Source organism: Pongo abelii, chromosome 12 (genome assembly GCF_028885655.2).
Source record: "Pongo abelii isolate AG06213 chromosome 12, NHGRI_mPonAbe1-v2.0_pri, whole genome shotgun sequence".
NCBI classification, from domain to species: Eukaryota; Metazoa; Chordata; class Mammalia; order Primates; family Hominidae; genus Pongo; species Pongo abelii.
In genome coordinates, this window is record NC_071997.2 from 97,955,760 (window position 1) to 97,983,240 (window position 27,481).

Sequence of the window (27,481 nt, forward strand, 5' to 3'; positions counted from 1 at the left end):
AGGTATTTGTCCTAATGCTATCCCTCCCCCAGCCCCCCACCCCCCGACAGGCCCCAGTGTGTGATGTTCCCCTCCCTGTGTCCATGTGCTCTCATTGTTTAACTCCCACTTATGAGTGAGAACATGCGGTATTTGGTTTTCTGTTCCTGTGTTAGTTTGCTGAGAATGATTGTTTCCAGCTTCATCCATGTCGCTGCAAAGGACATGAACTCATCCTTTTTCATGGCTGCATAGTATTCCATGGTGTACGTGTGCCACATTTTCTTAATCCAGTCTATCATTGATGGACATTTGGGTTGGTTCCAAGTCTTTGCTATTGAAAATTCACACTCTCTATGTAAGATAGGCTTATAGGTAGCAGTCCAATTGAAACACAAGGTTAAAGAACACTTTGGGGGTTGTATTTCTATTAATACAAGCACTTGATTTTTACTTGGAGATTGTGTTTATCAGAAGTGATGAATGGAGGCTTGGGAAATGGAGTTTTGAGATGTGATACTTATCCTACCTGATTGCTAGCTGTTGGTACTATATTAGATATGTGGAATCATATTACTTTATATGTTTTTCCTGAGTAAATTGTCATTGACTTTAATGAGGAACCCAAAACAGGTAATTGAATATTTCCATTTGTTACAGGTATAATTATCCATTAAATGAAGTCTTCCTTAGAAGGTGAATACTAGTGTGATACTCTTTTGAAATGTCTTACAATGTTGCTAGTTGTAGTTTCTGTAATCAAAGCTCCAGTGTGTGTGTGTGTGTGTATATATATATATATATTTAAAAGATGGACAAAGATAAAAAAATAGTAATCAATGTTTTAAAACAGTGTAGCTTAACCAGTCAGAGTGACTATTATTTTAAAAAAATCAAAAAACAACAGATGCTGGTGAGGCTACAGAGAAAAGAGAATGCTTACACCTTTAGTGGGAATGTAAATTAGTTTAGCGACTGTGGAAAAGAGTTTGGAGGTTTCTCAAACAACTTAAAACAGAACTACCATTTGGCCCAGCGATCCCATTACTGAGTGCATTAAAAAATTGTTCAACTAAAATAAATCATTCAACCAAAAACACACATGCACTCATATATTCATGACAGCACTATTCAAAATATCAAAGACATGGAATCAACCTAGGTTCCCATCAATAGTGGACTGAATAAAGAAAATGTGGCTTGTATATACCATGGAATACTACACAGCCATAAAAAATAACAGATCGGCCCGGCGTGGTGTCTCACACCTTTAATCCCAGTACTTTGGGAGGCCGAGGTGGGCAGATCACCAGGTCGGGAGTTCAAGACTAGCCTAGCCAACGTGATGAAACCCCGTCTCTACTAAAAATACAAAAATTAGCTGGATATGGTGGTGGGTGCCTGTAATCCCAGCTACTTGGGAGGCTGAGTCAGGAGAATCATTTGAACCCAGGAGGCGAAGGTTGCAGTGAGCCAAGATTGCACCATTGCACTCCAGCCTGGGTGACAGGGTGAGCCTGCATCTCAAAAAAATAAGTAAACAAAAATAACAAATCGTGTCCTTTGCAGCAACATGGATGCAGCTGAAGGCCATTATCTTAAGTGAATAAGCACAGAAGAGAAAACCAAATACTGCCTGTTATCACTTATAAGTGGGAGCTAAACATTGTGTATACTCATTAACATAAAGATAACAACAATAGACACTGGGGACTACCAGGGGATGGAAGAAGGTAGAGGGTCAAGGGTTGAGAACTAACTATTGGATACTATTCTTACTACCTGAGCAACGGGATCAACCTAACCCAAACTTCAGCGTCAGGCAATATAGCTGTATAACAAAACTGCATATATACCCCCTGAATCTAAAATAAAAATCAAAATTTCAGGACTCTTTCAATTAAACAATGTTATTTATTCTACACATTCCTCAGACCCTAACATAGTTGATGATGTTGGAGGTATTTCAGCGTTGACATAGCTGGTATAATTTCTGTGAAAGTTTCGGTGAGTGATTGAAACATGAGGATCCTTTGAAAAGCCATTCTCCCTTATCTTAAAAAAAAAAATGTTTATATCCTCTCAAAGGAAGACTTCTCAAACATTACCATTTTATGAGTAAAGATAAGTAAAATCACTTCATCCAAGTGTAAGTAACATGCATAAGAAAATTCTCATTATAAAAATTTTCTAGAGCCTTTTCATTTAGTTCAACAACACTCAAAAGGCAATAGTGATGAACTTTAAAGTTGGCAGTAGTAGGATATTCCTCCATATAACACCCAGCCAATACTGAAGAAAACTGCTGCCATATTTTCTACGTTATTAACCTTTACAATGAGATATATATTTTTATGCATAAATAAAAATGTTCTCCTTTAACGTGAACTTAAGTTGGAAATACTAATCAAATAAATGTAAATTAAGTTACATTGGTCAAAGCTGCTTAATTTTATCCTTTGCACATTTGCCTTTAAGTTACATCCTGGAAAAATAATCTTAAGAAATGTTTTAATCTCTTGTGTTGATTGTAACAATAGCATTCTATTATATAAAAACAGGTGAAGGTATTAGTTAAGGTAGACACCTTTTTCTTAGAAGCATGCTATAGAATCCGGATGCTCTTAAAACCCCTCAAAAATCTTAATCTATATCTAATTCCTTCATTGAATCTTCCCATTTTCACTGTGGTTCTAGAAAACTTCTTTATCCAAAGTAATTCCAAATGCTTTTTCTTTTCTTTTTTTTTTTTTTTAAACTTTAAGTTTTGGGATACATGTGCTGAACGTGCAGATTTGTTACACAAGTATACATGTGCCATGGTGGTTTGCTGCACCTATCAACCCATCATAGGTTTTAGGCTCAGCTTGCATTAGGTATTTGTCCTGATGCTCTCCCTCCTCTTTCCCCTCACCCACCAATAGGCCCTGGTGTGTGATGTTCCCCTCCCTGTGTCCATGTGTTCTCACGGTTCAGCTCCCACTTATGAGTGAGAACATGTGGCATTTGGTTTTCTGTTCCTGTGTTAGTTTGCTGAGGATGATGGTTTCCAGCTTCATCCATGTCCCTGCAAAGGACATGAACTCATTCTTTTTTATGGTGCATAGTATTACATGGTGTATATGTGCCATATTTTATTTATCCAGTTTATCATTGATGGGCATTTGGGTTGGTTCCAAGTCTTTGCTATTGTAAATAGTGCTGTAATAAACATTTATGTGCATATGTCCTTTTAGTGGAATGACGTATAATCTTTTGCGTATATACCCAGTAATGGGATTGCTGGGTCAAATGGTATTTCTGGTTCTAGATCCTTGAAGAATCGCCACACTGTCTTCCACAATGGTTGAACTAATTTACACTCCCAGCAACAGTGTAAAAGTGATCCTATTTCTCAGCATCCTTGCCAGCATCTGTTGTTTCCAGAATTTTTAATGATTGCCATTTTAACTGGCGTGAGATGGTATCTCACTGTGGTTTTGATTTGCATTTCTCTAATGACCAGTGATGATGAGGTTTTTTTCATATGTACATTGGCCATGTAAATGTCTTCTTATGAGAAGGGTCTGTTTACTTCCTTCACCCACTTTTTAATGGGGTTGTTTTTTTCTTGTAAATTTGTTTAAGTTCCTTGTAGATTCTGCAACCATCTGATCTTCAACAAACCTGACAAAAACAAGCAGTGGGAAAATGATTCCCTATTTAATAAATGGTGCTGGGAAACCTGGAGAGCCTTATGCAGAAAACTGAAATTGGACCCCTTCCTTATGCCTTATACAAAAATTAACTCAAGATGAGTTAAAGACTTAAACATAAAACGTAAAACCATAAAAACCCTGGAAGAAAACCTAGGCAGTACCATTCAGGGCTTAGGCATGAGCAAAGACTTCATGGCGAAAACACCAAAAGCAATTGCAACAAAAGCCAAAACTGACAAACTGGATCTAATTAAACTAAAAAGCTTCTGTACAGCAAAATAAACTATCATCAGAGTGGACAGCCAACCTACAGAATGGGAGCATATTTTTGCAATTTATCCATCTGACAAAGGTCTAATATTACAAATGCTTTTATCCATTCATTTATCTTCTATGTTAAAGCATTTACATAGAACTGGTTATGTAAGTTGACCCAATTCCCTCCGAAGAGCTGGATTTTCATAAATGATTTCAAAATGTAACCTCCCCTAAAGAAAACCTCTGTCAGGATTATCAAGGTAGGATGGAGTACTTCTCATCATATATAGATATAGCACATTTGTAGCTAAACTCTATGAACTCTCTCAGTTTATGTACTTACCTTGATTAAAATCTTCCCTTGTAAACAATTCATCTCCAATCTTATTTTGATAGATAGTCTTTTGTCCCATTCATGTTTACCCTTATGGTTAAACTTGTGAATTTGAGATAAGGCAGCCAGGGGATAAAATTTAGTTTTGCCATTAACGTTTTCGGCATATGACTTGATTCTCTGAGGCTTAACTTATGATGTGTATTAAAGGAACAATAATAATATTTATTACAGGGTATTCTTGTAAATATTGCATAACATAAATAATGTAAAACCGATACATTAGAATAGCACATTGAAAGAATTTAATGTGTTAACTATTCTCATTCTCAATAATTTTATTATTCTACTGTTTTTGCATCTCTTTAAGCAATGTAAAATGAAATGAGATAGAGCAAAATAAGCATAGGGTTTTAAGTTAAACAGTCCTGAATTAGTGACCTGATTCATATCTTATTTGCTGTGTGACTTTAGGTTTGTGTCCTAACCTCTTTAAGTCACATAGTAGTGATTCAATGACACGATGTGTATATAGCAGCTGACATGAATTGTGTCCTTATCAAATGCCTGTTGAATAAATATATGAGTTATATGAATGATGTACATTTCAGTGTTGGTCTTAACAGTTTCAAAACAGCCTTTATTAAATCATTCAGCATAGGTTTATTTCTTACATATGAACAGTATACTGTGGAAGGCACTAGGATAAGTTCAAATAGGCCTGGCAAGGACCATTATCTACCTGTATGGTATGTAATATAACACTGCATGCTATTGAATTGGTTAATAATTCTCTGGAAACAGTAACATCTGTCTTTGCTCAGGCCTAAATTATAATTGATGTACATCTGAGTGTGTCTAGAAAACTGATGGGGCAGGCCTTCTCAAAATCGATTCCCATAACCCCTTATCTTTTCCTTTAGAAGCCTAACAAGACAACTGAAGCAGCGATGGGTGTGGCCACAAGAGCAAAAAGTCTAGAGTAAGATACTGAGAGAAAACATTCAAGGTCAGCAGTGAGAATACTTGCAAGGTGGACTCTGAAATAAGCACTGGGGAAACAGAGATTTTGGAGCTAAGTGGCATTGCTAAAAAGGATCCATGGGTCCAGGTTGAGGACCAGGATATAGTCACTGGGAAAATATTTTCAGTGTCAGCTGAGAAGCAACAAATCTGAATTACCTAAGAGATAATGGGTGAGGCCATCTCAGTTATGTAATCTAGACATATTTATTTCCCTACATACATATAAATAGGGAAATAAATCTAGACATATTTATTTCCCTACATCAGGGTTCAATCTTGGTAAAAAGAAAACTTAATTTAGTGTTTACATATAAGTCATTCAACCACAATAGTCAAAACAATAATAGTTAATTCTAATGTTTACCAGATGAAATATGCCTTTCTACAATCAAGTTCTTATTACTTATTGGCTTCTCAGGGGTTGGTCTTTAAATTAATTTTATAAAGTCATTAGAATATGCATTATGACCAAATACACACGAAATGCGTTAATAAATTATTTCTTTTTTTAGACATATGGTTTCTCCAGTGGTTTCTATTATTTTCCAAAATCATGTAGTAATAAAATTACCCATAAATAAGAAGTAAAACAACACTTTTGATTGTACATGTGCTATTTTAAAACTCGATTATAAAAGTTAATGGTCCACAGATCTTTTTTTTAAGTTCATAAAAGGTGCTTATTTAACCCAGTCTTGGAATCCCTGACAATTACAAGCATGATATTATTATATTGGATTAAAATTCAATTAAACTACAAAGGTACATCTCTTCCTCCAGAAACTCTCAGAGAAACAAGAAACAACCTTGAATATAGGTTATTTCCAGATTTGATTTTAAACAATATATTTGCAATAGAATTATGTAGACAATATGATGGAAAATAGTTAATTGAAAAACAAAATTGAAATATTGTAGTGTTATTTCCAGAAACAGATAAGATGACTCACACATGCCCAAGAACTTTTCAAATGAAAGTAGATGGAAATCTCTTGCCACTTGACATTAAACTTTCAATAGCAAATGTATCTGGCTGTATTCCAAGATGAGTAATTATATTTGGTCCAGGGCATAGACATGTGATGCCTCAGAATACATCAATCTAACTTTGGGGGGGGACAAAAAACCTAGGTCCAGGACGTTCTAGCATAGTTTTGGTTCTTGGAATTGGATATCAGGCATGAAGCTTAACTCCAGAGGTTCCTTTAGATATCTTGCTGATTCAGAATCAAGAGAAAGTATGGCTGAATTGTTTTCAATCAATCAATTTTGGCATGTTCACTTGTTTTAATGTACAGTGTTGAAAAATAATTAATAGAATTGGGGGCTATGATTAAGAAATGGGATTTAGAAAAAAATAAACCTCTAAGAGGATGTGCCAGAGAAAGTGAAGAAGTAATTCACCCACATCAAGCCTTGGTCATATACTCAATTAAGAGAAAATGGCCAACAGTTTCTATTATACATAAAGCAGCTATCATTGTTACAGCTTGCCCTATTGCAAGGTAGACAGAGGGAGGCTAAAGAGCAAATTCTGCCTGAGTTGTTCTTCACAGAGTGGCAGCCCATTAACAAACTCTTTTTTTTTTTTTTTTTTTTACATTAAATGTATTTATTTAAAGTTTTCGTTTAAATTGTTTTATCCTTTTACTCATTCATCATAACATATAATTCCCAGATCCTTTATCGTATTTCTTTTTTTTTTATTTTCTTTTTTTGTTTTTATTATACTTTAAGTTTTAGGGTACATGTGCACAATGTGCAGGTTAGTTACATATGTATACATGTGCCATGCTGGTGTGCTGCACCCATTAACTCGTCATTCAGCATTAGGTATATCTCCCAATGCTATCCCTCCCCACTCGCCCCACCCCACAACAGTCCCCAGAGTGTGATGTTCCCCCTCCTGTGTCCATGTGTTCTCATTGTTCAATTCCCATCTATGAGTGAGAACATGTGGTGTTTGGTTTTTTGTCCTTGCGATAGTTTACTGAGAATGATGATTTCCAATTTCATCCATGTCCCTACAAAGGACATGAACTCATCATTTTTTATGGCTGCATAGTATTCCATGGTGTATATGTGCCACATTTTCTTAATCCAGTCTATCATTGTTGGACATTTGGGTTGGTTCCAAGTCTTTGCTATTGTGAATAGTGCCGCAATAAACATACGTGTGCATGTGTCTTTATAGCAGCATGATTTATAGTCCTTTGGGTATATACCCAGTAATGGGATGGCTGGGTCCAATGGTATTTCTAGTTCTAGATCCCTGAGGAATCGCCACACTGACTTCCACAAAGGTTGAACTAGTTTACAGTCCCACCAACAGTGTAAAAGTGTTCCTATTTCTCCACATCCTCTCCAGCACCTGTTGTTTCCTGACTTTTTAATGATTGCCATTCTAACTGGTGTGAGATGGTATCTCATTGTGGTTTTGATTTGCATTTCTCTGATGGCCAGTGATGATGAGCATTTTTTCCTGTGTCTTTTGGCTGCATAAATGTCTTCTTTTGAGAAGTGTCTGTTCATATCCTTTGCCCACTTTTTGATGGGGTTGTTTGTTTTTTTTCTTGTAAATTTGTTTGAGTTCATTGTAGATTCTGGATATTAGCCCTTTGTCAGATGAGTAGGTTGCAAAAATTTTCTCCCATTCTGTAGGTTGCCTGTTCACTCTGATGGTAGTTTCTTTCGCTGTGCAGAAGCTCTTTAGTTGAATTAGATCCCATTTGTCAATTTTGGCTTTTGTTGCCATTGCTTTTGGTGTTTTAGACATGAAGTCCTTGCCCATGCCTATGTCCTGAATGGTAATGCCTAGGTTTTCTTCTAGGGTTTTTATGGTTTTAGGTCTAACGTTTAAGTCTTTAATCCATCTTGAATTAATTTTTGTATAAGGTGTAAAGAAGGAATCCAGTTTCAGCTTTCTGCATGTGGGTAGCCAGTTTTCCCAGCATCATTTATGAAATAGGGAATCCTTTCCCCATTTCTTGTTTTTCTCAGTTTTGTCAAAGATCAGATAGTTGTATATATGCGGCGTTATTTTTGAGGGCTCTGTTCTGTTCCATTGATCTATATCTCTGTTTTGGTACCAGTACCATGCTGTTTTGGTTACTGTAGCCTTGTAGTATAGTTTGAAGTCAAGTAGCATGATGCCTCCAGCTCTGTTCTTTTGGCTTAGGATTGACTTGGCGATGCGGGCTCTTTTTTGGTTCCACATGAACTTTAAAGTAGTTTTTTCCAATTCTGTGAAGAAAGTCATTGGTAGCTTGATGGGGATGGCATTGAATCTATAAACTACCTTGGGCAGTATGGCCATTTTCACAATATTGATCCTTCCTACCCATAAGCATGGAATGTTCTTCCATTTGTTTGTATCCTCTTTTATTTCATTGAGCAGTGGTTTGTGGCTTTTTTGGAATATTCAGTGAGCAAAGAAAAGGCAGGCTCCTGGGTCTTATTGTATTATTCTAAGTTCATTTCACATTCTGGAAGTATGAGAGAACAACGTAATTTGTGAGGTGATGCCCTTTGCCCTCATATATGTGGGTTCTTGCACTAAGCCTCCACTGCAGAAGATAATGTATGTAACCCTAGAAACACTGATGTGCTTGATCTCTTATAAGAGACAAGCACAGTAATATAAGCATCCAGAATCAGAAACTGTTGTATTATGAAAGGCCATTGTAAAATCAGGCTGAATTTAAAGCAGAGCTTTTAAAATTAAGGACTGTTTCAATAAAAATGTAGTTTAGTTTTGAAGAGAGGTTTACACTTTATGGAACACTATATATAGATGTTATCTTATTTAACTTTCAAAATAGCCCTAATAAAAAGTAGATATTTAATTTAAAGATAAAGAAATTTAACCCCATAAAGACTGAGAGATTTTTTTTTTTTCTATTTATTAGAATGGAAGGGCAGAGTTAGGAGTGACACACAGGTGTACTGAATTTCATTCCAGTTGTATGCACATGGGCATACTATATATTACTCTTTGAAACAGTCCTCATTATGCGGTGTTATTCAATTGGATGTCTATTACTCATAAATGATTCACCAATGCAATAAACATTGTCATGTAATTGACAAGAGTTAGAAGCCCAGGTAAAGTTATTCTAGCTTAAAGCAATTTTCTATTTTAATTTTTTGATCAAATCTGCAAGGCTATTATGGGAAGATTGAAATTCCATTTGATTTGCAGAATTCCATTTAAAACAAGAAATGGACTATTGTCATGCGAAGTGAACAGTAATAAAAAGACATATTTGATGCAATCAAACCACGTCTATATATGAGGTGATTTTAATCTCATGGCTCTCTTTTTTTTTTTTTTAAGTATTTATTGTTACATGTTTAGAGGGCACAAGTGCAGGTTTCTTATATGCATATATAGCATAGAAGTGAAGTCTAGAATTTTAGGGTACCCATCACCTGAATAGTGAACACTGTAACCAATAGGACTCTCTTTCTGAAGTAAGAATAAAGTTAAGAATAATAGCAGTGAGTAACACTGAAGGCATGCTTTTATAGCAGGCATTATCGTAAGTGACTTATGTATATTAATTTTTTGAAACCTTACAATAACCATATGAAGCAAAAACAATTATTTTCGCCTTTTACCATAAAACTGAGGCACAGGGCCTAGACTAGAATCACTTCTTAAGGATTGCATAGCAGGCCAGGCTGCCTCCAGGCAGGCTAGTTCCAGGATACATGCATTTAAGGAAGATACTATACTACCTCCTACAAGAGTAGGATTATACAGTGGAGAGAAACTGGAGTCACACAGAATCAAGTGGATTCCTGGCTCCGTTGCTGCCCAGCTGTGTTACCCTAAACCAGATGTTCACCTCATTTCTGCCATGGTTTATTCTCTGTAAAATGGAGATGCTGGAAAAGCCTTTTCCCTAGGATCATTAGAAGGCTCAAACCTGCACATGTACCCCCTGAATCTAAAATAAAAGTTGAAATTAAAAAAAAAAAAGAGACGGTATGAGTTAAGTCTACTTTCTTGCATATTAAGTAATGAACAAATGGTAATTGTAGAGGAACAGCATAAATTGTACTTTAAAAATAATCTACCCTAAGCTCTTCATTTTAAAAGGAAGTGAGAAAACTGAATTCCAAAGGGCCAAATGGCTGATTTTATATCGTGTCAGTGTCAGAATGAAGAGTAGAAGCCAGGCCTCTCAATCCTTTTAGGGTTCTTTGAACCACAAAGTAGTAAAGAATTTTATCTCATGTGTCATTTCTCCCATTAAAAAGAAATTATTCAATCTTCTGACCTCGTGATCCGACCGCCTCAGCCTCCCAAAGTGCTGGGATTACAGGCGTGAGCCACCGCGCCTGGTCAACACGGTGAAACCCCGACACTACTAAAAATACAAAAAATTAGCCGGGCGTGGTGGCGGGCACCTGTAGTCCCAGCTACTTGGGAGGCTGAGGCAGGATAATGGCATGAACCTGGGAGGCAGAGCTTGCAGTGAGCCGAGATCGGGTCACTGCACTCCAGCCTGGGTGACAGAGCAAGACTCAGTGCCAAAAAAAAAAAAAAAAAAAAGAAATTATTATTGAAATATTTTAATCATTTTTCTCTGTTTAATTGGAATATCTTTTCAGTCTTGTCTATATGTCATAACTATTTGCAAGTAAACTGTAAAATGTTTCTTCTATCAAATGTCGATAATAAATTGCCTTGAAAAAAATAAGAAATAGCAAGCATAATCCCAAATTTTGTGTTTTTGAGGCAATAAATTCACAGAGGAATCATTTTTCTTGCTTCACAGAGTCAGGATGTCTGCTTGCTTATGTATTTGACAGCAGCCGTGGTTTGAAGTAAATTCAAGAACTAAGAGGTCAGGAGATCCACAAAAATATTATAAAAAATAAAAACAAGCCCAAGCAAATACAAAACAAACTCTGAAAGCAAGAAAACCTTCAACTTTGGCTTACTTGTCCATCAGAAAAATTCCTAAGCCAATCACATGGAACATTTTACCAAGACAATGAGCGTACAAGCTGTCAAACTGATCGTGTTGTCTTAACTTAAGGCTTTCGAATAAAGCAGTCCCTGATGCCAGAACTGCTACTAGTAAGGCAAGGATTGAAATGAACTGTGTCATATTTGATAGTTTTACATGAGTACCGTAAGTAATCAAAGAGAATTCAAGTTATCTAAAGGCAGGAGCCTTAAAAATCTTAAAAATATTCTCAGAGTTGCATAGAATTAACTAGAGAGATTTTTTTAAAGAAGAAAAGAAAAATAACATAGTTATTAATTGAATTGAAATATGGTTCCTAAGACTATTAACAGCAAACAAGTGTAAATGTATTTGTTCATTTGATATTGTATGGTCACTGCCTTCCAGCAGTAAAATCTACAGATAGACTAAAGAAAGGTACAAAGATAAATGAAGATTAAATGCAGTGATGATCCAGCTTTATGCAAAATGACAGCTGAATTCTCCCTGCACTCAGCCTATGATGGAGGTGCTTTAAGTTATCATTCTTTCATTTTTTTTAATCTGAATAATAGATGCTACTTACAAAACGAGCCTTGGCCATATACTTAATCTTTTTCAAGCTGATTCAGTTGTAAAGTTGCAGCAGCAGAAACTCTGAACTTATAGCCTGGAAAGAAAGAAAGCACAGTTTAGCAGTCTAAGATATCAACACTGTTTTGATGAGGTTTTCCTTAATAGCATATTATTTGACACTCATGGTAGTATAACAAATTGACAAGTGGAAGAAATTTAGAAAACAGCCAAAGGAGATACTTTAGATTTTACTTGGGCAAATACAAAATAGGCAAAATTCTAACAGTGAGCAGACTAAAGATGCTCCATTTATTTTCCTGATTATTAAGTATCTGTACATTCGGCTGAATAACAGATAGAAGTACTTAATGAGACATACAAAAAAAAGACAGAAGCCGGTGGAAAAATGCAAATCATATACAAAAACCAGTAATAACTGTGCTCAATATGGTTCTATTTTCTATCTCAACTTTTCTTTGTTTTCATCTGTCTTGCTATACTTTTGTTTATCCACTGAAATGCACCAATCTCTTCTAGAAAACAGCATATTATACATTTAAAATAAGAAAACAAAAACACATATAATCAAATGAAAAAACACACTGTTAATATGTGTGGGTGTTTCTTAAGCTTAATGTGATTCAGAAAACTTACAAAACATCTATTAGCATCTACTGGTAATACTTTCACTGATGTAAGTATATATGCAGACACATGTACCTAAGTGTACAGCTCAATGACTTTTTATGAAATAGACATCTCTGTAACAGCACCAATATCAAGAAAAAAGACATTACCAGCACCATGAGCAGCACTTCTGTGATGGCTTCCAGTTTCTATCCTACCAAGAGTACCGGCTGTCCTGACTTCTGTCACAGTACATCAAGTTGGCCTGTTTTTGTAAATTACATAGTATAATCATAACATATGTATTCTTGTGACTTCTTTGATTCAAATATTTATTTACATCATCATATTTATACCATTCAGTATGTAAACTCATAATAATAGTCATAAATTCCTTGAAAAAATACTATATAGGTAATTTGTCTATTTTAAAATCGGGTTATTTGTCTTTTTGTTTTTGGAGTCTTTTAACTTCTTTGTATATTCTAGATATAATTTTCTAAAAAGCAGTAAAGAATTTTCTCATGTGTCATTTTTTCCATTAAAAATATTTACAAATATTGTCTCCCATTATGTAAGTTGTCTTTTAACCCTTTCGATGGTATCCTTTGGACAAAAATTTTAAATTCTGATGGTGTTCATTTTATGTATTTTTATTTTATGTCTTTTTTGTTCTTGCTCAAGTTTTTGGAGTCATAGTTCATAGCCTTTTGCTAAATCGAAGGACACAAAGATTTACTCTTATATTTTATTCTTAAAGTTTTATAATTTTATTTCCTACATTTATGTCTTTGACTTATTTTGAGTTAACATGTGTATATGGTGTGAGATAAGGTCCAACTTCATTCCTTTGCATACAGCTACCCAGTTGTATCAGTACTATTTGTTGAAAATACTATTTTTTTCTTTATTGAATTGTCTTGGCACAACTATCAAAAATTATTTGAATAGCTGTATGTATATGCTTATATCTGGACTCAATTTTATCCCATTAATCTATATGTCTGTTCTTCATCAAGTATTACACTGTCTTGATTACCATTGCTTTGTAGTGAAATCAATAAATTTAAGTACTTATAATTTATTCTTCTTTTTCAAGATTTTTTTTTACAATTCTGGATTTTTTGTAATTCCGTATGAAATTTAGAATCATCTTATCAATTTGTACAAAGAAGTCATTTAGAATTCTGACAGGGATTATGCTGATTTTGTAGATCAATTTGGTGAGTATTGTCTCAACAATGTTAAATTTTCAAATATATACATATAGATTATTTTCCATTTAGATCTTCTTTAATGTATTTCAACAATGGCTTGTAAACTTCAGGGTATACATTTTGCACTTATTTTGTTATATTTATTTCAATGTTATTTTTAAATTGCTATAGTAAATAGAATTGTTTTCTCAATTTTATGTTTAGTTTCTTGTAAGTATGAAAATACAATTGATTTTTGTATAATAATTTTGTATTCTGATGCCATGCTGAACCTACTTATTCGTTTAATAGCTATTTACTGGATCTTTCAGGATTTTCTATATACCAAGTTATGTTATCCGCAAATAGAACTTTTTTCTTTCTTTCCAATCCAGATACTTTTTATTTACTTCTCTTGTCTATTTGCTCAAGCTAAAACCTCCTGCACAAATGAAAACATCGAGAGTGCACATTCTTGTCTTGTTCTTGACCTTAGGAGGAAAGTATCCAATCTCTCACCATTAAATATAATGTTAGCTGTGGAATGTTAGCTGTAGGCACCTTTTACGAGATTGAGGATGTTTCCCTCTGTTCCTAATTTATTCAGTGTGTATTATCATGAAAGGGTTGTGGATTTGTTAAATTCTCTATTTAGATGATCATGTGAATGTTGTCTTTTATTCTATAGAGATAATGTGTTAATTGATTTTCAAATGTTAAACCAATATTACATTCCTGGAATAAATAATAATTGGTCATGATGTGTAATTATTATATGTTGCTGGTTTGGGTTTGTAGTATTTTGCTGAGTATTTTTACATCTATATTCATAAAATGTATCAGTCTATAGTATTCTTAAATTGTGATATCTTTGTCTGGTTTTCATATCAAGGTAACACTGGCCCCATAAAATGAGTTAGGAAGTGCCTCCACTCATATATTTTGCAGGAGTTTGTGAAGAATCATTATTAATTTATAATTAATTGAGAATCAATAATTTATGAAATAGAGTTTGGGAACTATTGTTTTTGACAAGCTTCTCTCTAGACAGAATAAAAATACCAACATTTTTTTTTTTATCTTGGGTTCCCTTTTGATTTTTTTTAAACAGTTTTAGAAAGTAGTTTTGAAGACTACAACTACAATTACTTTTTGTTTTCAAGTTCAATTTTCTGGTGTCTGAAGATATAGAATGCTGAAGTATGCTAGAAATAATTTACTGATTGAGACTCAAGATAATAACTAGGTATGAACTCTGAAGTTATTATATATCTTGATAGATTTTATTAGGTTATTTTGCTCTGTGTGTGTGTGTGTGTGTGTATGTATGTGTTTTAAGGACACAAACCAAAGTTCTAATGAATGGGTCAGAATGTCCTCTAGAAAGAGATAAGCAGAAACACACCAGTAAAACAAGTTGCACTTATTGGGCATTACAGGGAAGGGGAATATACATCATAGGGGATTATGGGCTCTGTCGGTAAGAGGGTATGAGAAAGGACTTATTACAAGGTCCTTTCAGATTCTGCCTTTTGTTAGGTGATTTGGGGGAGGGTTCAAACAAGTAAGGCTTTTGTCTGCATTGAATGTTATCAGGAACTGTACATAATTTTAAGAGCCATAATTTTTAAATCTTATTGGAAGAAGAGAAGATTAGAGCAACTTTAAAGCTGTAATTTGTAAATAGATACCAGTCACTCATTTTAGTTGGAAAGGAAGGATGTTTGATATTTTAGGGTTTGTACAGTAATGTGGTTTTTCTCTTTACTTAGTCAACATCATGAATTGTTGTTGGTTTTTGTCCCACTGCATCATGTCACAGAGTGACCTTGTCTGAAATAGAGCTTCTGTGAAATTTTTCATGTTTAACAGAGGTACACCACGGACTACTGAAGGTGCTGGCACAGCTATTAAAAATACCAAGAAAGGCCTAACTGTAAAGGTCAAGCAAGTGGATTTTATCAGATGATTTTCTCTTTCTCGTGGATGAACTATATAAAAAATGGCACATTTGATATAAAATCTATAGATAGAGGGTAATTAAAATGGAGAAAAGGACCATGATACTGTAATTAAACTTCAAATGTTACATTCTGTACATCAAAACAAAGAAATTCTGTGTGACTGTTTTTCCCTTGCAATTGTCAAAAATAAAAGATATTTAAAGCACCATAGAATCTAGCAGGAGAGGTTGGGAAAAAAATGTATAATAAAACTCTGACTAAATCTCATGTTTGCACAAACAATCAATACTATAAAAAATGTGGTCTAATGATTACAACCCCACATGCCAAATAATTTGTCATTGAAAAAGCAATAGCTTTCTAATAATGTGACAAATATTATTTCCAAACCTCAAAGTCAGCAGTAAAGTTTGAGGACCTCTATTTATATTCAAATCTTTCACTAGGTTCTACACTATCAATTTACCAAGTTTCCTGTTAACCTCAGAGATTTAAAGGACACTCTTTGGAGTAAATCAGCTGTGTGTCCTTCAGAGCAGTGAATTCAACTTAAAAGCACACTCATGGGAAGATCCACTTTTATAACAGGGCCAGTGTTTTAAAATTTGCATGTTCCTTTACTCACAAAAATCACTTTTTTAAAGGTATTTTATGATTTCTATTCATATTATACTATTAAAATAACCTGGCATCGGCATCACTGATTAATTGGAAATATAATAAATTCATTGAGGCTGCTTGTACTGTTTCCGAATTTTATTATATTTGTAAAAATTGTCAGTAAATTTTTAAATTTGTTTTATCTATTATTTTGACTTATTAATGTAAACCAGTGTTATTAAGGCTTTTAGATTTATTTGGCATACAAAAAAAATATCTAATGCAACCTTAACCAGAGCAAAAAGGACCAGATTATTCTGACATCATTTCAAAAACATGGGTCTGCCTCATAAAACACATTGATCAATAACCTGTGTGTAGAATTCCTCCATCCAGTGGACCTGAACAGCCAAGCCTAAAATGAGGATAACTGGGGCAAAACATATTGTGAAGTTCTTGGTGAGCAGGATTCACATGAAAAAGGATGAAGCTCAGAGGGAAGCAAATTACTCATTCTCTTCTCCATGTTAAATTTGATTTCTGAAATGAAAAAAAAACAAGTATCTAAGACCCACCTCAGAATCCTAAAACAGAGATGATCCTAAAACTGAGTCTGGATAGAGGATTTTTTTTTTTTTTTTTTTTTGACGGAGTCTCTCTGTCGCCCAGGCTGGAGTACAGTGGGGGGTGATCTCGGCTCACTGCAAGCTCCGCCTCCCGGGTTCATGCCATTCTCCTGCCTCAGCCTCCCGAGTAGCTGGAACTACAGGCGCCGGCCACCATGCCTAGCTAATTTTTTTTGTGTGTGTATATTTTTAGTAAAGACAGGATTTCACTGTGTTAGCCAGGATGGTCTCAGTGTCCTGACCTCGTGATCCGCCCGCCTTGGCCTCCCAAAGTCCTGGGATTACAGGCATGAGCCACCGAGCCCAGCCTGGGTAGATTTTTTGCACCAATTAAAGCTCCCATCATTTCAGATTTAGACCTAAAATTACAATCTTATTCACACACACGAGCTTGGGTAGGTAAGGTAAATGAGTGGCTTTATATAAAGATGATATGAAGTGGTAGGGATGTTGTGAACATTCTCTAATGAAATTCACCTTCACAAGTTTCTTAAATTCTGGACTAGACTAATTATATGGATATAATTCAACTCATGGAAGATTAGTTTGCCACCCATGTTTAGACAAACCACTGGATGCTGAAATGCACTATGAAAAACTATGATTACAAATTTATAAAGTTTAGCATAGGCACAGCAATTTGAAGGTTAACTATGCTTACTTCAATTGTGTTTACACTGATTTATAGGCTTCCCTTTGTCAGTCCCTGAACACTTTCCAAGATACTTTTCTACCTAGTTTAAGCTATTAAACCTTGAGCCTACCTTTTCAACACTGGACTAGGGGAACACTCCAAAAAGAAATCCAAGAGCACTTGTGTTAAATTTTGCTTTTAAATGTAATCTGGGAAAAATTTGAATGTTTTAGATAAAACTTATGATTTAATGTTTTACAGGGACACTGAACTTCAATTTTTAGGATGAGATTATATCTCTGAGTATTCTATTCTACTCCATAGAATATATAATATGTATTATATCATATATATAATATATATGGCAACATATTTGAACTAATGTTATTGAGCCAATATCACACAGTTTGTATAACTATATTTTGTTATATTTTGTAATTCTATTTTAGCAAATACCTCTGCTTTACTCCTAATTATTTAAGATCAGTTTAACTATTCATGAATTGTTCTTCCATAGAAGTTGTAGATAGACATTTTTAAGCTTATCTAAATATAAAATTTGAAATTTCATTGGATTGCATCAAAGTTACAGATTAAGAACAACTGATTCATTTATAATAGTAAATCATCCCTTCTAAAAACATGAAACGTCTCTTAAAAATTAAGATCTTCTTTTATACCCTTAATTTTATAGCTTTTCCCTCATAGTATATGCATGATAAGCCAAGTTATTACATGAGTTAAAGTTTTAGTTGCTAGTGTAATGGTGTCCTGCTTTCTAGGTGGTGTCAAGAACTGTGCAGGGTATGAGATTCTTACCTGACATGCAAGCTAATAAGTTAGCCTATCACAGTTTCATGGATGCTGGCAGAAGACACATGACTCTTGGTTCAGAGACAAAGGACAATTCATTACACACAGTGATAACATTAGCCAGAATATCCGTTTTTTACACTCATTCTTTGAAGTCCAGTTTCTATGAGGAAATGTGAAGGAGGCTAGATGCTGCCTGCACATGCAGTGGGGGAGGAGGGGGGCCTTTAGGAGCTAAAACCTCGGCTTACAGAGCTCAAACTTTTTACAATGGAAAACTGACAAAGCTTTTCTTACTCTGGACACCAACATCATCAATAAGTGTATGAAAGTGCTGTAGGCAATCATATCCCTTCAGTTGGTAATTGTTTAGAAAAAGTATAGAGAAATGCTATTGCCTTTTACAGGCATATCTTGTGTCCAGGCAACTCACAGGGCTCTCATTTAATCTTTTCTGTTTGTATGTTTATTCTATTGTTTTGTTTTCCTTCGGTAGATAATATCTGCATATAATGAGATCTATATATTTTCATTTCTAATCTTTGCACTTCTTAATTATTATTCTTTCTGTTACCATTAGGCAGGACTTCCAATACTATGCTAAATATGTCTTTGTTCCCAATAGTAAAAGAAGTATGTCTAAAATTTCCTTGTGAAGTATACTGTTTACTGTTCGTTTTAGTGTACAATTTTTATCAAGTTAAGGAAGTTTTCTTCTAGTCTTCATTTATTAAGAGTGTTTTTTTTAGAGATAACTAAAAAATATTTTTATAGAGATAACAAAAAATATTGTTCTCTTTTAACGGGTTGACTGTCATCGATAAATTTTTCTTATACTGAATCATTCTTATATTTACATCCAATCTTATGATTATAAGACAAAACTTGAAATTCGGTAAGCTTATGTATTATTTTAAGATTTAATGCCGGCCGGGTGCGGTGGCTCACACCTGTAATCCCAGCACTTTGGGAAGCTGAGGCAAGCAGATCACCTGAGGTTGGGAGTTTGATACCAGCTTTACCAATAGGGAGAAACCCTGTCTCTACTAAAAATACAAAAATTAGCAGGACGTGGTAACACATGCCTGTAATCCCAGCTACTCGGAAGGCTGAGGCAGGAGAATCGCTTGAACCCGCGAGGCAGAGGTTGCGGTGAGCCGAGATCGTGCCACTGCACTCCAGCCTGGGCAACAAGAGCAAAACTTCATCTCAAAAAAAAAAAAGAAAAAAGATTTAATGCTACATGTGTATATTTTAATATCTAATCATATATATATTCAAATATTTAATGCTACACATACATTCCTAAGTGTGTGTGTGTGTATTCCTATGTAAAATAAGCCTATACGTTTCTTATATTGTCATTATCTTTATGGTAATCAAAAACACACTAGCTTCATAAAATGAACTAGGCATCTTTGTCTTTTACTGCATTTTGTCAGACAACTTGTATAAAATAGGAATTTATTTATTTTTTATTATTATACTTTAAGTTTTAAGGTACATGTGCACAATGTGCAGGTTTGTTACATATGTATACATGTGCCATGTTGGTGTGCTGCACCCATTAATTTGTCATTTAGCATTAGGTATATCTCCTAATGCTATCCTTCCCCCCTACCCCCACCCCACAACAGTCCCCGGTGTGTGATGTTCCCCTTCCTGTGTCCATGTATTCTCATTGTTCAATTCCCACCCATGAGTGAGAACAGGTGGTGTTTGTGTTTTTGTCCTTGCAATAGTTTGCTGAGAATGATGGTTTCCAGTTTCACCCATGTCCCTACAAAGGACATGAACTCATCATTTTTTATGGCTGCATAGTATTCCATGGTGTATATGTGCCACATTTTCTTAATCCAGTCTATCATTGATGGGCATTTGGGTTGGTTCCAAGTCTTTGCTATTGTGAATAGTGCTGCAATAAACATATGTGTGCATGTGTTTTTATAGCAGCATGATTTATAATCCTTAGGGTATATACCCAGTAATGGGATGGCTGGGTCAAATGGTATTTCTAGTTCTAGATCCCTGAGGAATCGCCACATCAACTTCTACAATGGTTGAACTAGTTTCAGTCCCACCAACAGTGTAAAAGTGTTCCTATTTCTCCACATCCTCTCCAGCACCTGTTGTTTCCTGACTTTTTAATGATTGCCATTCTAACTGGTGTGAGATGGTATCTCATTGTGATTTTGATTTGTATTTCTCTGATGGCCAGTGATGATGAGCATTTTTTTATGTGTTTTTTTGGCTGCATAAATGTCTTCTTTTGAGAAGTGTCTGTTCATATCCTTCACCCACTTGTTGATGGGGTTGTTTTTTTATTGTAAATTTGTTTGAGTTCATTGTAGATTCTGGATATTAGCCCTTTGTCAGATGAGTAGGTTGCGAAAATTTTCCCCCATTCAGTAGGTTGCCTGTTCATTCTGATGGTAGTTTCTTTTGCTGTGCAGAAGCTCTTTAGTTGAATTAGATCCCATTTGTCAATTTTGGCTTTTGTTGCCATTGCTTTTGGTGTTTTAGACATGAAGTCCTTGCCCATGCCTATGTCCTGAATGGTATTGCCTAGGTTTTCTTCTAGGGTTTTTATGGTTTTAGGTCTAACATGTCTTTAATCTATCTTGAATTAATTTTTGTATAAGGTGTAAGGAAGGGATCCAGTTTCAGCTTTCTACATATGGCTAGCCAGTTTTCCCAGCACCATTTATGAAATAGGGAATCCATTCCCCATTTCTTCTTTTTGTCAGGTTTGTCAAGGATGTGGTGGCTTATTCTTGTAATAGCAGCATTTTGTGAGGCCAAGGCAGAAGGATAATTTGAGGCCAGGAGTTACCAGCCTGCACAGCATAGCAAGACTTGTTACTACGATTTAGTAACAAAGCAAAACCCAGGGAGAAAAGATTTTGAAGTTAGTTGACACAAATTTTCAAATAATATTAAATTCCTATTTTATAGGAATTTATTAAATAATATTAAATTCCTATTTTGTAGGAATTTATTAAATAATATTAAATTCCTATTTTGTAGGAATTTATTAAATAATATTAAATTCCTATTTTGTAGGAATTTATTAAATAATATTAAATTCCTATTTTGTAGGAATTTATTAAATATTAAATTCCTATTTTGTAGGAATTTATTAAATAATATTAAATTCCTATTTTATAGGAATTTATTAAATAATATTAAATTCCTATTTTGTAGGAATTTATTAAATAATATTAAATTCCTATTTTGTAGGAATTTAATATTATTTGAAAATTGTGTCAACTAACTTCAAAATCTTTTCTCCCTGGCTTTTGCTTTGTTACTAAATTGTAGTAACAAGTCTTGCTATGCTGCCCAGGCTGGTAACTCCTGGCCTCAAATTATCCTTCTGCCTTGGTCTCGCAAAATGCTGCTATTACAGGAATAAGCCACCACATCCAGCCTAAACAAACATACAAAAACAATACTTACAGATTCAAGAGATGAGACTGATTATCTCAAAAGTTCCACCATGCCAAAAGCCCCATGGGGACTGAATTTCAGTCTATTGGTTTCTATGTTGTATGCCTATTGTCCCAAACAGAACCTTGGGGCATCATTTCTTATCTCTCATTTTAAAAAGAGGATGCTTCTAAATTTTATTTTAATTTTGTTTAAAACTTACAGTTACTGAGGAAACATTGGCATTATCTATTTTTAGGAAATTACAATTTTTCTCTAGATTTTCAAATTTGTTAGTTTGTATGGAAACCCATATATAACAATGGGAGAGTCGAAAATAATGGGAAAAGAACGAATTAGTTTATAGGCATAAACTCTTCCAGGAAGAGAATAAAAGTGGATGCCTAATTAACAGCACATTCAAAAGTAGTTTGATGAATTAAAGATCTAAATGTGAAAGATAAACTATAAGAAAATAGGAGAAAAAGAAATCAAATATCTTATATATAGGCAGAAAAGTGCTTGAAAAACAAAACTTCAAAATCAAAGACAAAAATTTAATGAATGCAGTTACACTGAAAATACAGACTGCTTGTCAATAAAAGACACAGAAAACAATGTAGATATGGGTGGCTGACAGAGTGGGAGAAGGTATATAAAGCAGATAAAGGTTTAATATGTAAAAAACAAGACACGCATTCCAATATAAAGATAAAGGGAAGCTTCCAAAAACCTACAGCAAACATAAAGTGTGCTGTGAAAATTTAGAAGCATCCTCTTTTTTAAATGAGAGATAAGAAATGATGCCCCAAGGTTCTGTTTAGGACAATAGGCATACAACATAGAAACCAATAGACTAAATTCCAGTCCCCATGGGGCTTTTGCCACGGTGGAACTTTTGAGATTAATCAATCTCATCTCTTGAATCTGTAAGTATTGTTTTTGTATGTTTGTTTAGGCTGGATGTGGTGGCTCATTCCTGTTATAGCAGCATTTTGCGAGGCGAAGGCAGAAGGATAATTTGAGGCCAGGAGTTACCAGCCTGGGCAGCATAGTGAGACTCTGAATCTACAAATAATAGTAACAATAATAATAATTAGCCAGATGTGGTGGTGCACTCCTTTGGTCCCAGCTACTTGGGAGGCTGAAGTGGGAAGAATGCTTGAGCCTAGGAATTTGAGGCTGCAGTGAGCAATGATCCACCACTGCATTCCAGCCTGGATGACAGCAAGACCCTGTGTCTAAATAAATAAAAAGTTTGTTTAGATTAAATACTGCTTAAAACAGTAAAATATTATTCTTTTTTCTACAAAGCTTCAGGGAGTTTTTTATTCAAAAATTAATCATGCTTCTTATAAACTGTCATACAAGAAAATAAACAAGCACACATGATGGAACCAATAGGTAAAGAATCCACTTAACTCATATTTAATACCTAGAGACTTGAAAGTAAAGTAATATTATGGAATTTATTGTAACTATTTTCTTTTTCTTTACTATTATTTTAGGTTCAGGGGTACATGTGCATGTCCTTATATAGGTAAATTGCATGTTGCAGTGGTTTTGTGTACAGATCATTTGTCACCCCAGTAATCAGTATCTGATACATAGTTTTTGATCCTCACCCTCATCCCACCCTTCACCCTCAAGTAGGCCTTGATGTGTGTTGTTCTCTTCTTTGTGTTCATATGTACTCATTATTTAGCTCCCACTTATAAGTAAGAACATATAGTATTTGTGTTTCTGTCCCTGCGTTAGTTGGTGTACAATAACAGCCTCCAGCTTTATCCATGTTCCCACAAAGTACATGATCTCATTTTTTATGGCTGCATAGTATTCCATGGTGTATAAGTACCACATTATTTTATTTGTCCAGTGTACTATTGATAGGCATTTAGGTTAATTCCATGGTTTTGTTATTGTGAATAGTGCCGTGATGAATGTACACATACATGTGACTTTATGGTAGAATGATTTATATTTCTCTATAATGGGATTGCTGGGTCATATGGTAATTCTTAGTTTTTTGAGAAATCCTTAAACTGCTTTCCAAAGTGACTGAACTAATTTACATTTCAATCAGAAGTGTATAAGCATTCCCTTTTTTTCACAACCTCTCCAGCATCTGTTATTTTTTTACTTTTTAGTAATAGCCATTGTGACTAGTGTGAGATGGTATCTCCTTGCATTTCTCTAACGATTGGTGATGTTGAGATTTTCTTTTCATATGCTTGTTTGCCACTTGTATGTCTTCTTTCAAAAAGTGTCTGTTCATGTCCTTGCTCACTTTTTAAGCGGGTTGTTTTTGCTTGTAGATTTAAGTTCCTTATAGATCCTGTATATTAGACATTTGTTAGATGCATAGCTTGAAAATATTTTTTCCCATTCTGTAGGTCGTCTGTTTACTCTCTTAATGGTTATTTTTATGGTGCAGAAGCTCTTTAATTAGGTCCCATTTGTCAATTTTTTTGTTTTTGTTGCAGTCGCTTTTGGCATCTTCATCATGAAATGTTTGCCAGGTCCTATGTCCAGAATTTCCTAGGTTATCATCCAGGGTTTTTATAGTTTAGGCTTTACATTTAGGTCTTAAATCCATCTTGAGTTGATTTTTGTATATGATGTAAGAAACAATTACAATTTTGGTATTTTTATCATTGATTTACCACTCTCTTATTAATTTTGAGTTTTAGACTTGTAAGAATAAAGATGAGGCCAAAGTAAAAAAAAATTAAAAAGGAATGAGTCATCAAAAATTGTGACATCATAGACTAATTAATATGGCATATTACTTTTAGTATGTTTATAACAAGTTAAGGTACAAATATTCTGTTATTGTGGGGAAAACATTATTTTGAGCGTTGTTTGGTTTTGGCTTAGTTTTGATCCTCAAAGCAAGACTGACTCTATTGATTGAATTAATTGAATCATTGTTAACAGGTGGTTATGTTGTCTATTTATGGAAAGAAATAATGTATTCTACTTAAGAGAAAATAATCCAATAGGTTTCTGATTCAATTGCTTAGATATTTTTGACAAGTCTTCCTGGAAATCTGATTTTTATTCTATACTAAATTTTGAAGGAATTTCAAGTCTCATTAGTGGTAAGTCCCAAGAACTTAAACTAAGTAAAGAGCTTTTGATTTAGGATTCCCAATGTGCATGCTAGTTTTGTACCACAATCTTGTACAGATTCATCTGCCTGTTTTTTAGTGGAAGATTTCTGGTATATTTTTTCCTTAACTTTTTCTGTACATCTATTTCTTTGTAGTTCATTGAAATGGTTGACAATTTCTCCTACCACGGTTACAAAATACTAGGAAGTAATATGAACGTAGGTTATATGAAGAGCTACTATGTGTCAAATTGTCACTTAAAGATCAATTGTAAAATGGGATCTAGAGAAACAGGGTGCAATTTTAAACCTAGAATCAATACCAGAAATTCCCTGGATCAGGATTTGAAAACTAGTTGATATGTTTTGTAAGTTCTGCAATTTAATACACAGCGGAGAAATTTGAATGATTAAGGACTCAGATACCACCACTTTCTAGACTCAGTAAGGGGACATTAACAAACAAGGTCAAGCTGAGGTGCGGTAATAGTTTTCTGGTAGCCCAAAATAGATTATTTTACCATTCTATGCAGAAATTGACAATTCTAATTGGGAAGAGAGGGTGTGGAAGTGAGACACTGTACAAAACATGACAAACTGCCAAAAGACTTCTCCTCTCCCCCTTACATTCATCTGGTTCCTATTGGAGGTATTATGATTTTATATAATCATATTACTTTAGCCAAAATTGATAGACCCAAGGGACTAGACCTAATTTTTCCCTAGAATAATATTTTTTTTTCTTTAGGGTTGTGGACTCAGAAGTTTAAAAGATCCAGAGTTGTCTCAGGTGATAGAACCTGGCTATCAGATCAGTAAGTTCAGGGCTATTAGAGGCTATGTGGAGAAAGTAGGTCTGTACTGACAAAGCAATAATGCCAACAGGCATGGTAGAAAAGACTTTCCTCCCGGGGAGCTGTTCTCTTGGCAAAAGGAGCATAAATCAACTTCCGCTCTCAGAGAATAGAAGTTATACTGTTCCTCTGCTGGTACCCAAAATTACCAATAAAAAAAGCTACTAATGAGTCATATCCTTTTCCATTAAGCCAACAGGAGTGCCTCTGAATATACCTTTAGTTTAATAAAAATAAAATATTATTCCTTTCCTCCACTATCTCCTCCACCAAAGGTTTTTGAACACTTCAGGATAAGCTAATGTATGAGAATAAATGTAGAAGGTCTCAGATGGTCCTTCTTTTTTTGTTGAAGCAATATTGCTATTACTGGAATTAGAGTCATCAGGGAGCTAGTGCTGATTTGGAGTTAAAAATCATCATCCTGTACTCGGTAATCAGTGAGTATCGGATGAAGTCATGGTCCTGAACTGTTTCGCTGGCTGGAAGTGCTGTCAGCAAAAGAAATACAGGACAGCTTAGTTACAAATTGCACTTTATATAATAAACAGATAAAGAAAATTCTTATAAGGAGACTTCAGAAATGGCTGGCTTTTCCCAATCCAGTTCTCAAAGACACTTAGAAGCCATGTTGACAATCAAAAAGATGGCATAGAAATGAACCCAATGCTTGATTAAGGTTTCAAATTAAACTGTATCAAATCTAGTGAGTACTTTGATTGAAAGAGTATGATAATAAAAAGAAGGGACAGTTGGGATGACTTTCATAGATTAAAATCCAGGAAGCAAATGATTGGTAGGAAGAAAAATAACTTCTTACCAGGCAATTTTATCCCAATATACGGAACTGCATTTGGCACTTCTATCTAAATTCCCACTGTATTTAAGGAAGGAAAAGTAAAAAAAGGGACAAAAATGTTTCCTGGGATTAAACTTCTTTCTCAATTTAGGTTTTCAAGATTTATCTGTATCAAATCTGTTCCAAATACAACCAAACTATAAAAATGCTAACCTAAAACTCTGTCATAGTTATCCAGTGATAAAAAAATTTATTTTCTAATGTATATCAAAATAATTGACAAATTTGTATATAAATAAAATAATAGTAAATGATATAAATTCCTGACAGGCCTGATGTTTAAAGCAGTAATAGTTCTCTCTGTACAAAAAAAATCTTGTCATGCAGTTGAATATTTTTAATACAAATAATAAAAGCTACTATTGATTGAGGACTTACCATATGTCAGGTACATTCTCTATCCAGTGTTTAGTGCACATTATTTAATTCCCACAAATTTATAAAGAATTTTTATTCCCATTTTAAATAGGAAAGAGAACATGAAGTTAAAAAATACCATTTGCTTTTTCAATATGCATTTCTTGTGTGATTGTTTCATACACACTGTGTGGTGGGTGCTATTGATTAAATAACAAATAAGGAACAGGCCTTAACATTAAAGAATATGTGCCCAGAGTCACATAGCATATGTCACTTGTAGGAATTAAACCTGTTTGTCTATAACATGTATTCTTGATCTTTGTGAATGTTACAGCATCCTTCTCCCACTCCCCCTACTAAAAACAAAATTAAAACACAATATGCTATATATAATATGCTATATAAAATCAGATCTAACTGTAAATGAAGTTTTCTCATTTTGCAATACCAACATGTGGGATTCTTTAGTTTCAAGGGAATGAAAGGTCAGGAGTAAGGCCGATAAATTGAAAATCTTCTTTCCGATTAATAAGCAATGTGAACTAGGACCTCTGATCATATAGGAACAAATAGAAG

General features: G+C 34.4%; 1 long non-coding RNA gene across 1 annotated transcript in view; it reads right to left on the reverse strand.

Moving 5' to 3' along the window:
• LOC129057595 (uncharacterized) overlaps window positions 1-27,481 on the reverse strand; it is a 50,803-nt gene that overhangs the window by 16,526 nt on the left and 6,796 nt on the right. Inside the window, exons 4-5 of the long non-coding RNA XR_008522234.1 lie at window positions 26,507-26,563; window positions 11,842-11,925 (exon numbers count right to left, since the gene is read on the reverse strand). This is a non-coding gene — a long non-coding RNA (uncharacterized LOC129057595). The remainder of the gene's footprint in view (window positions 1-11,841; window positions 11,926-26,506; window positions 26,564-27,481) is intronic.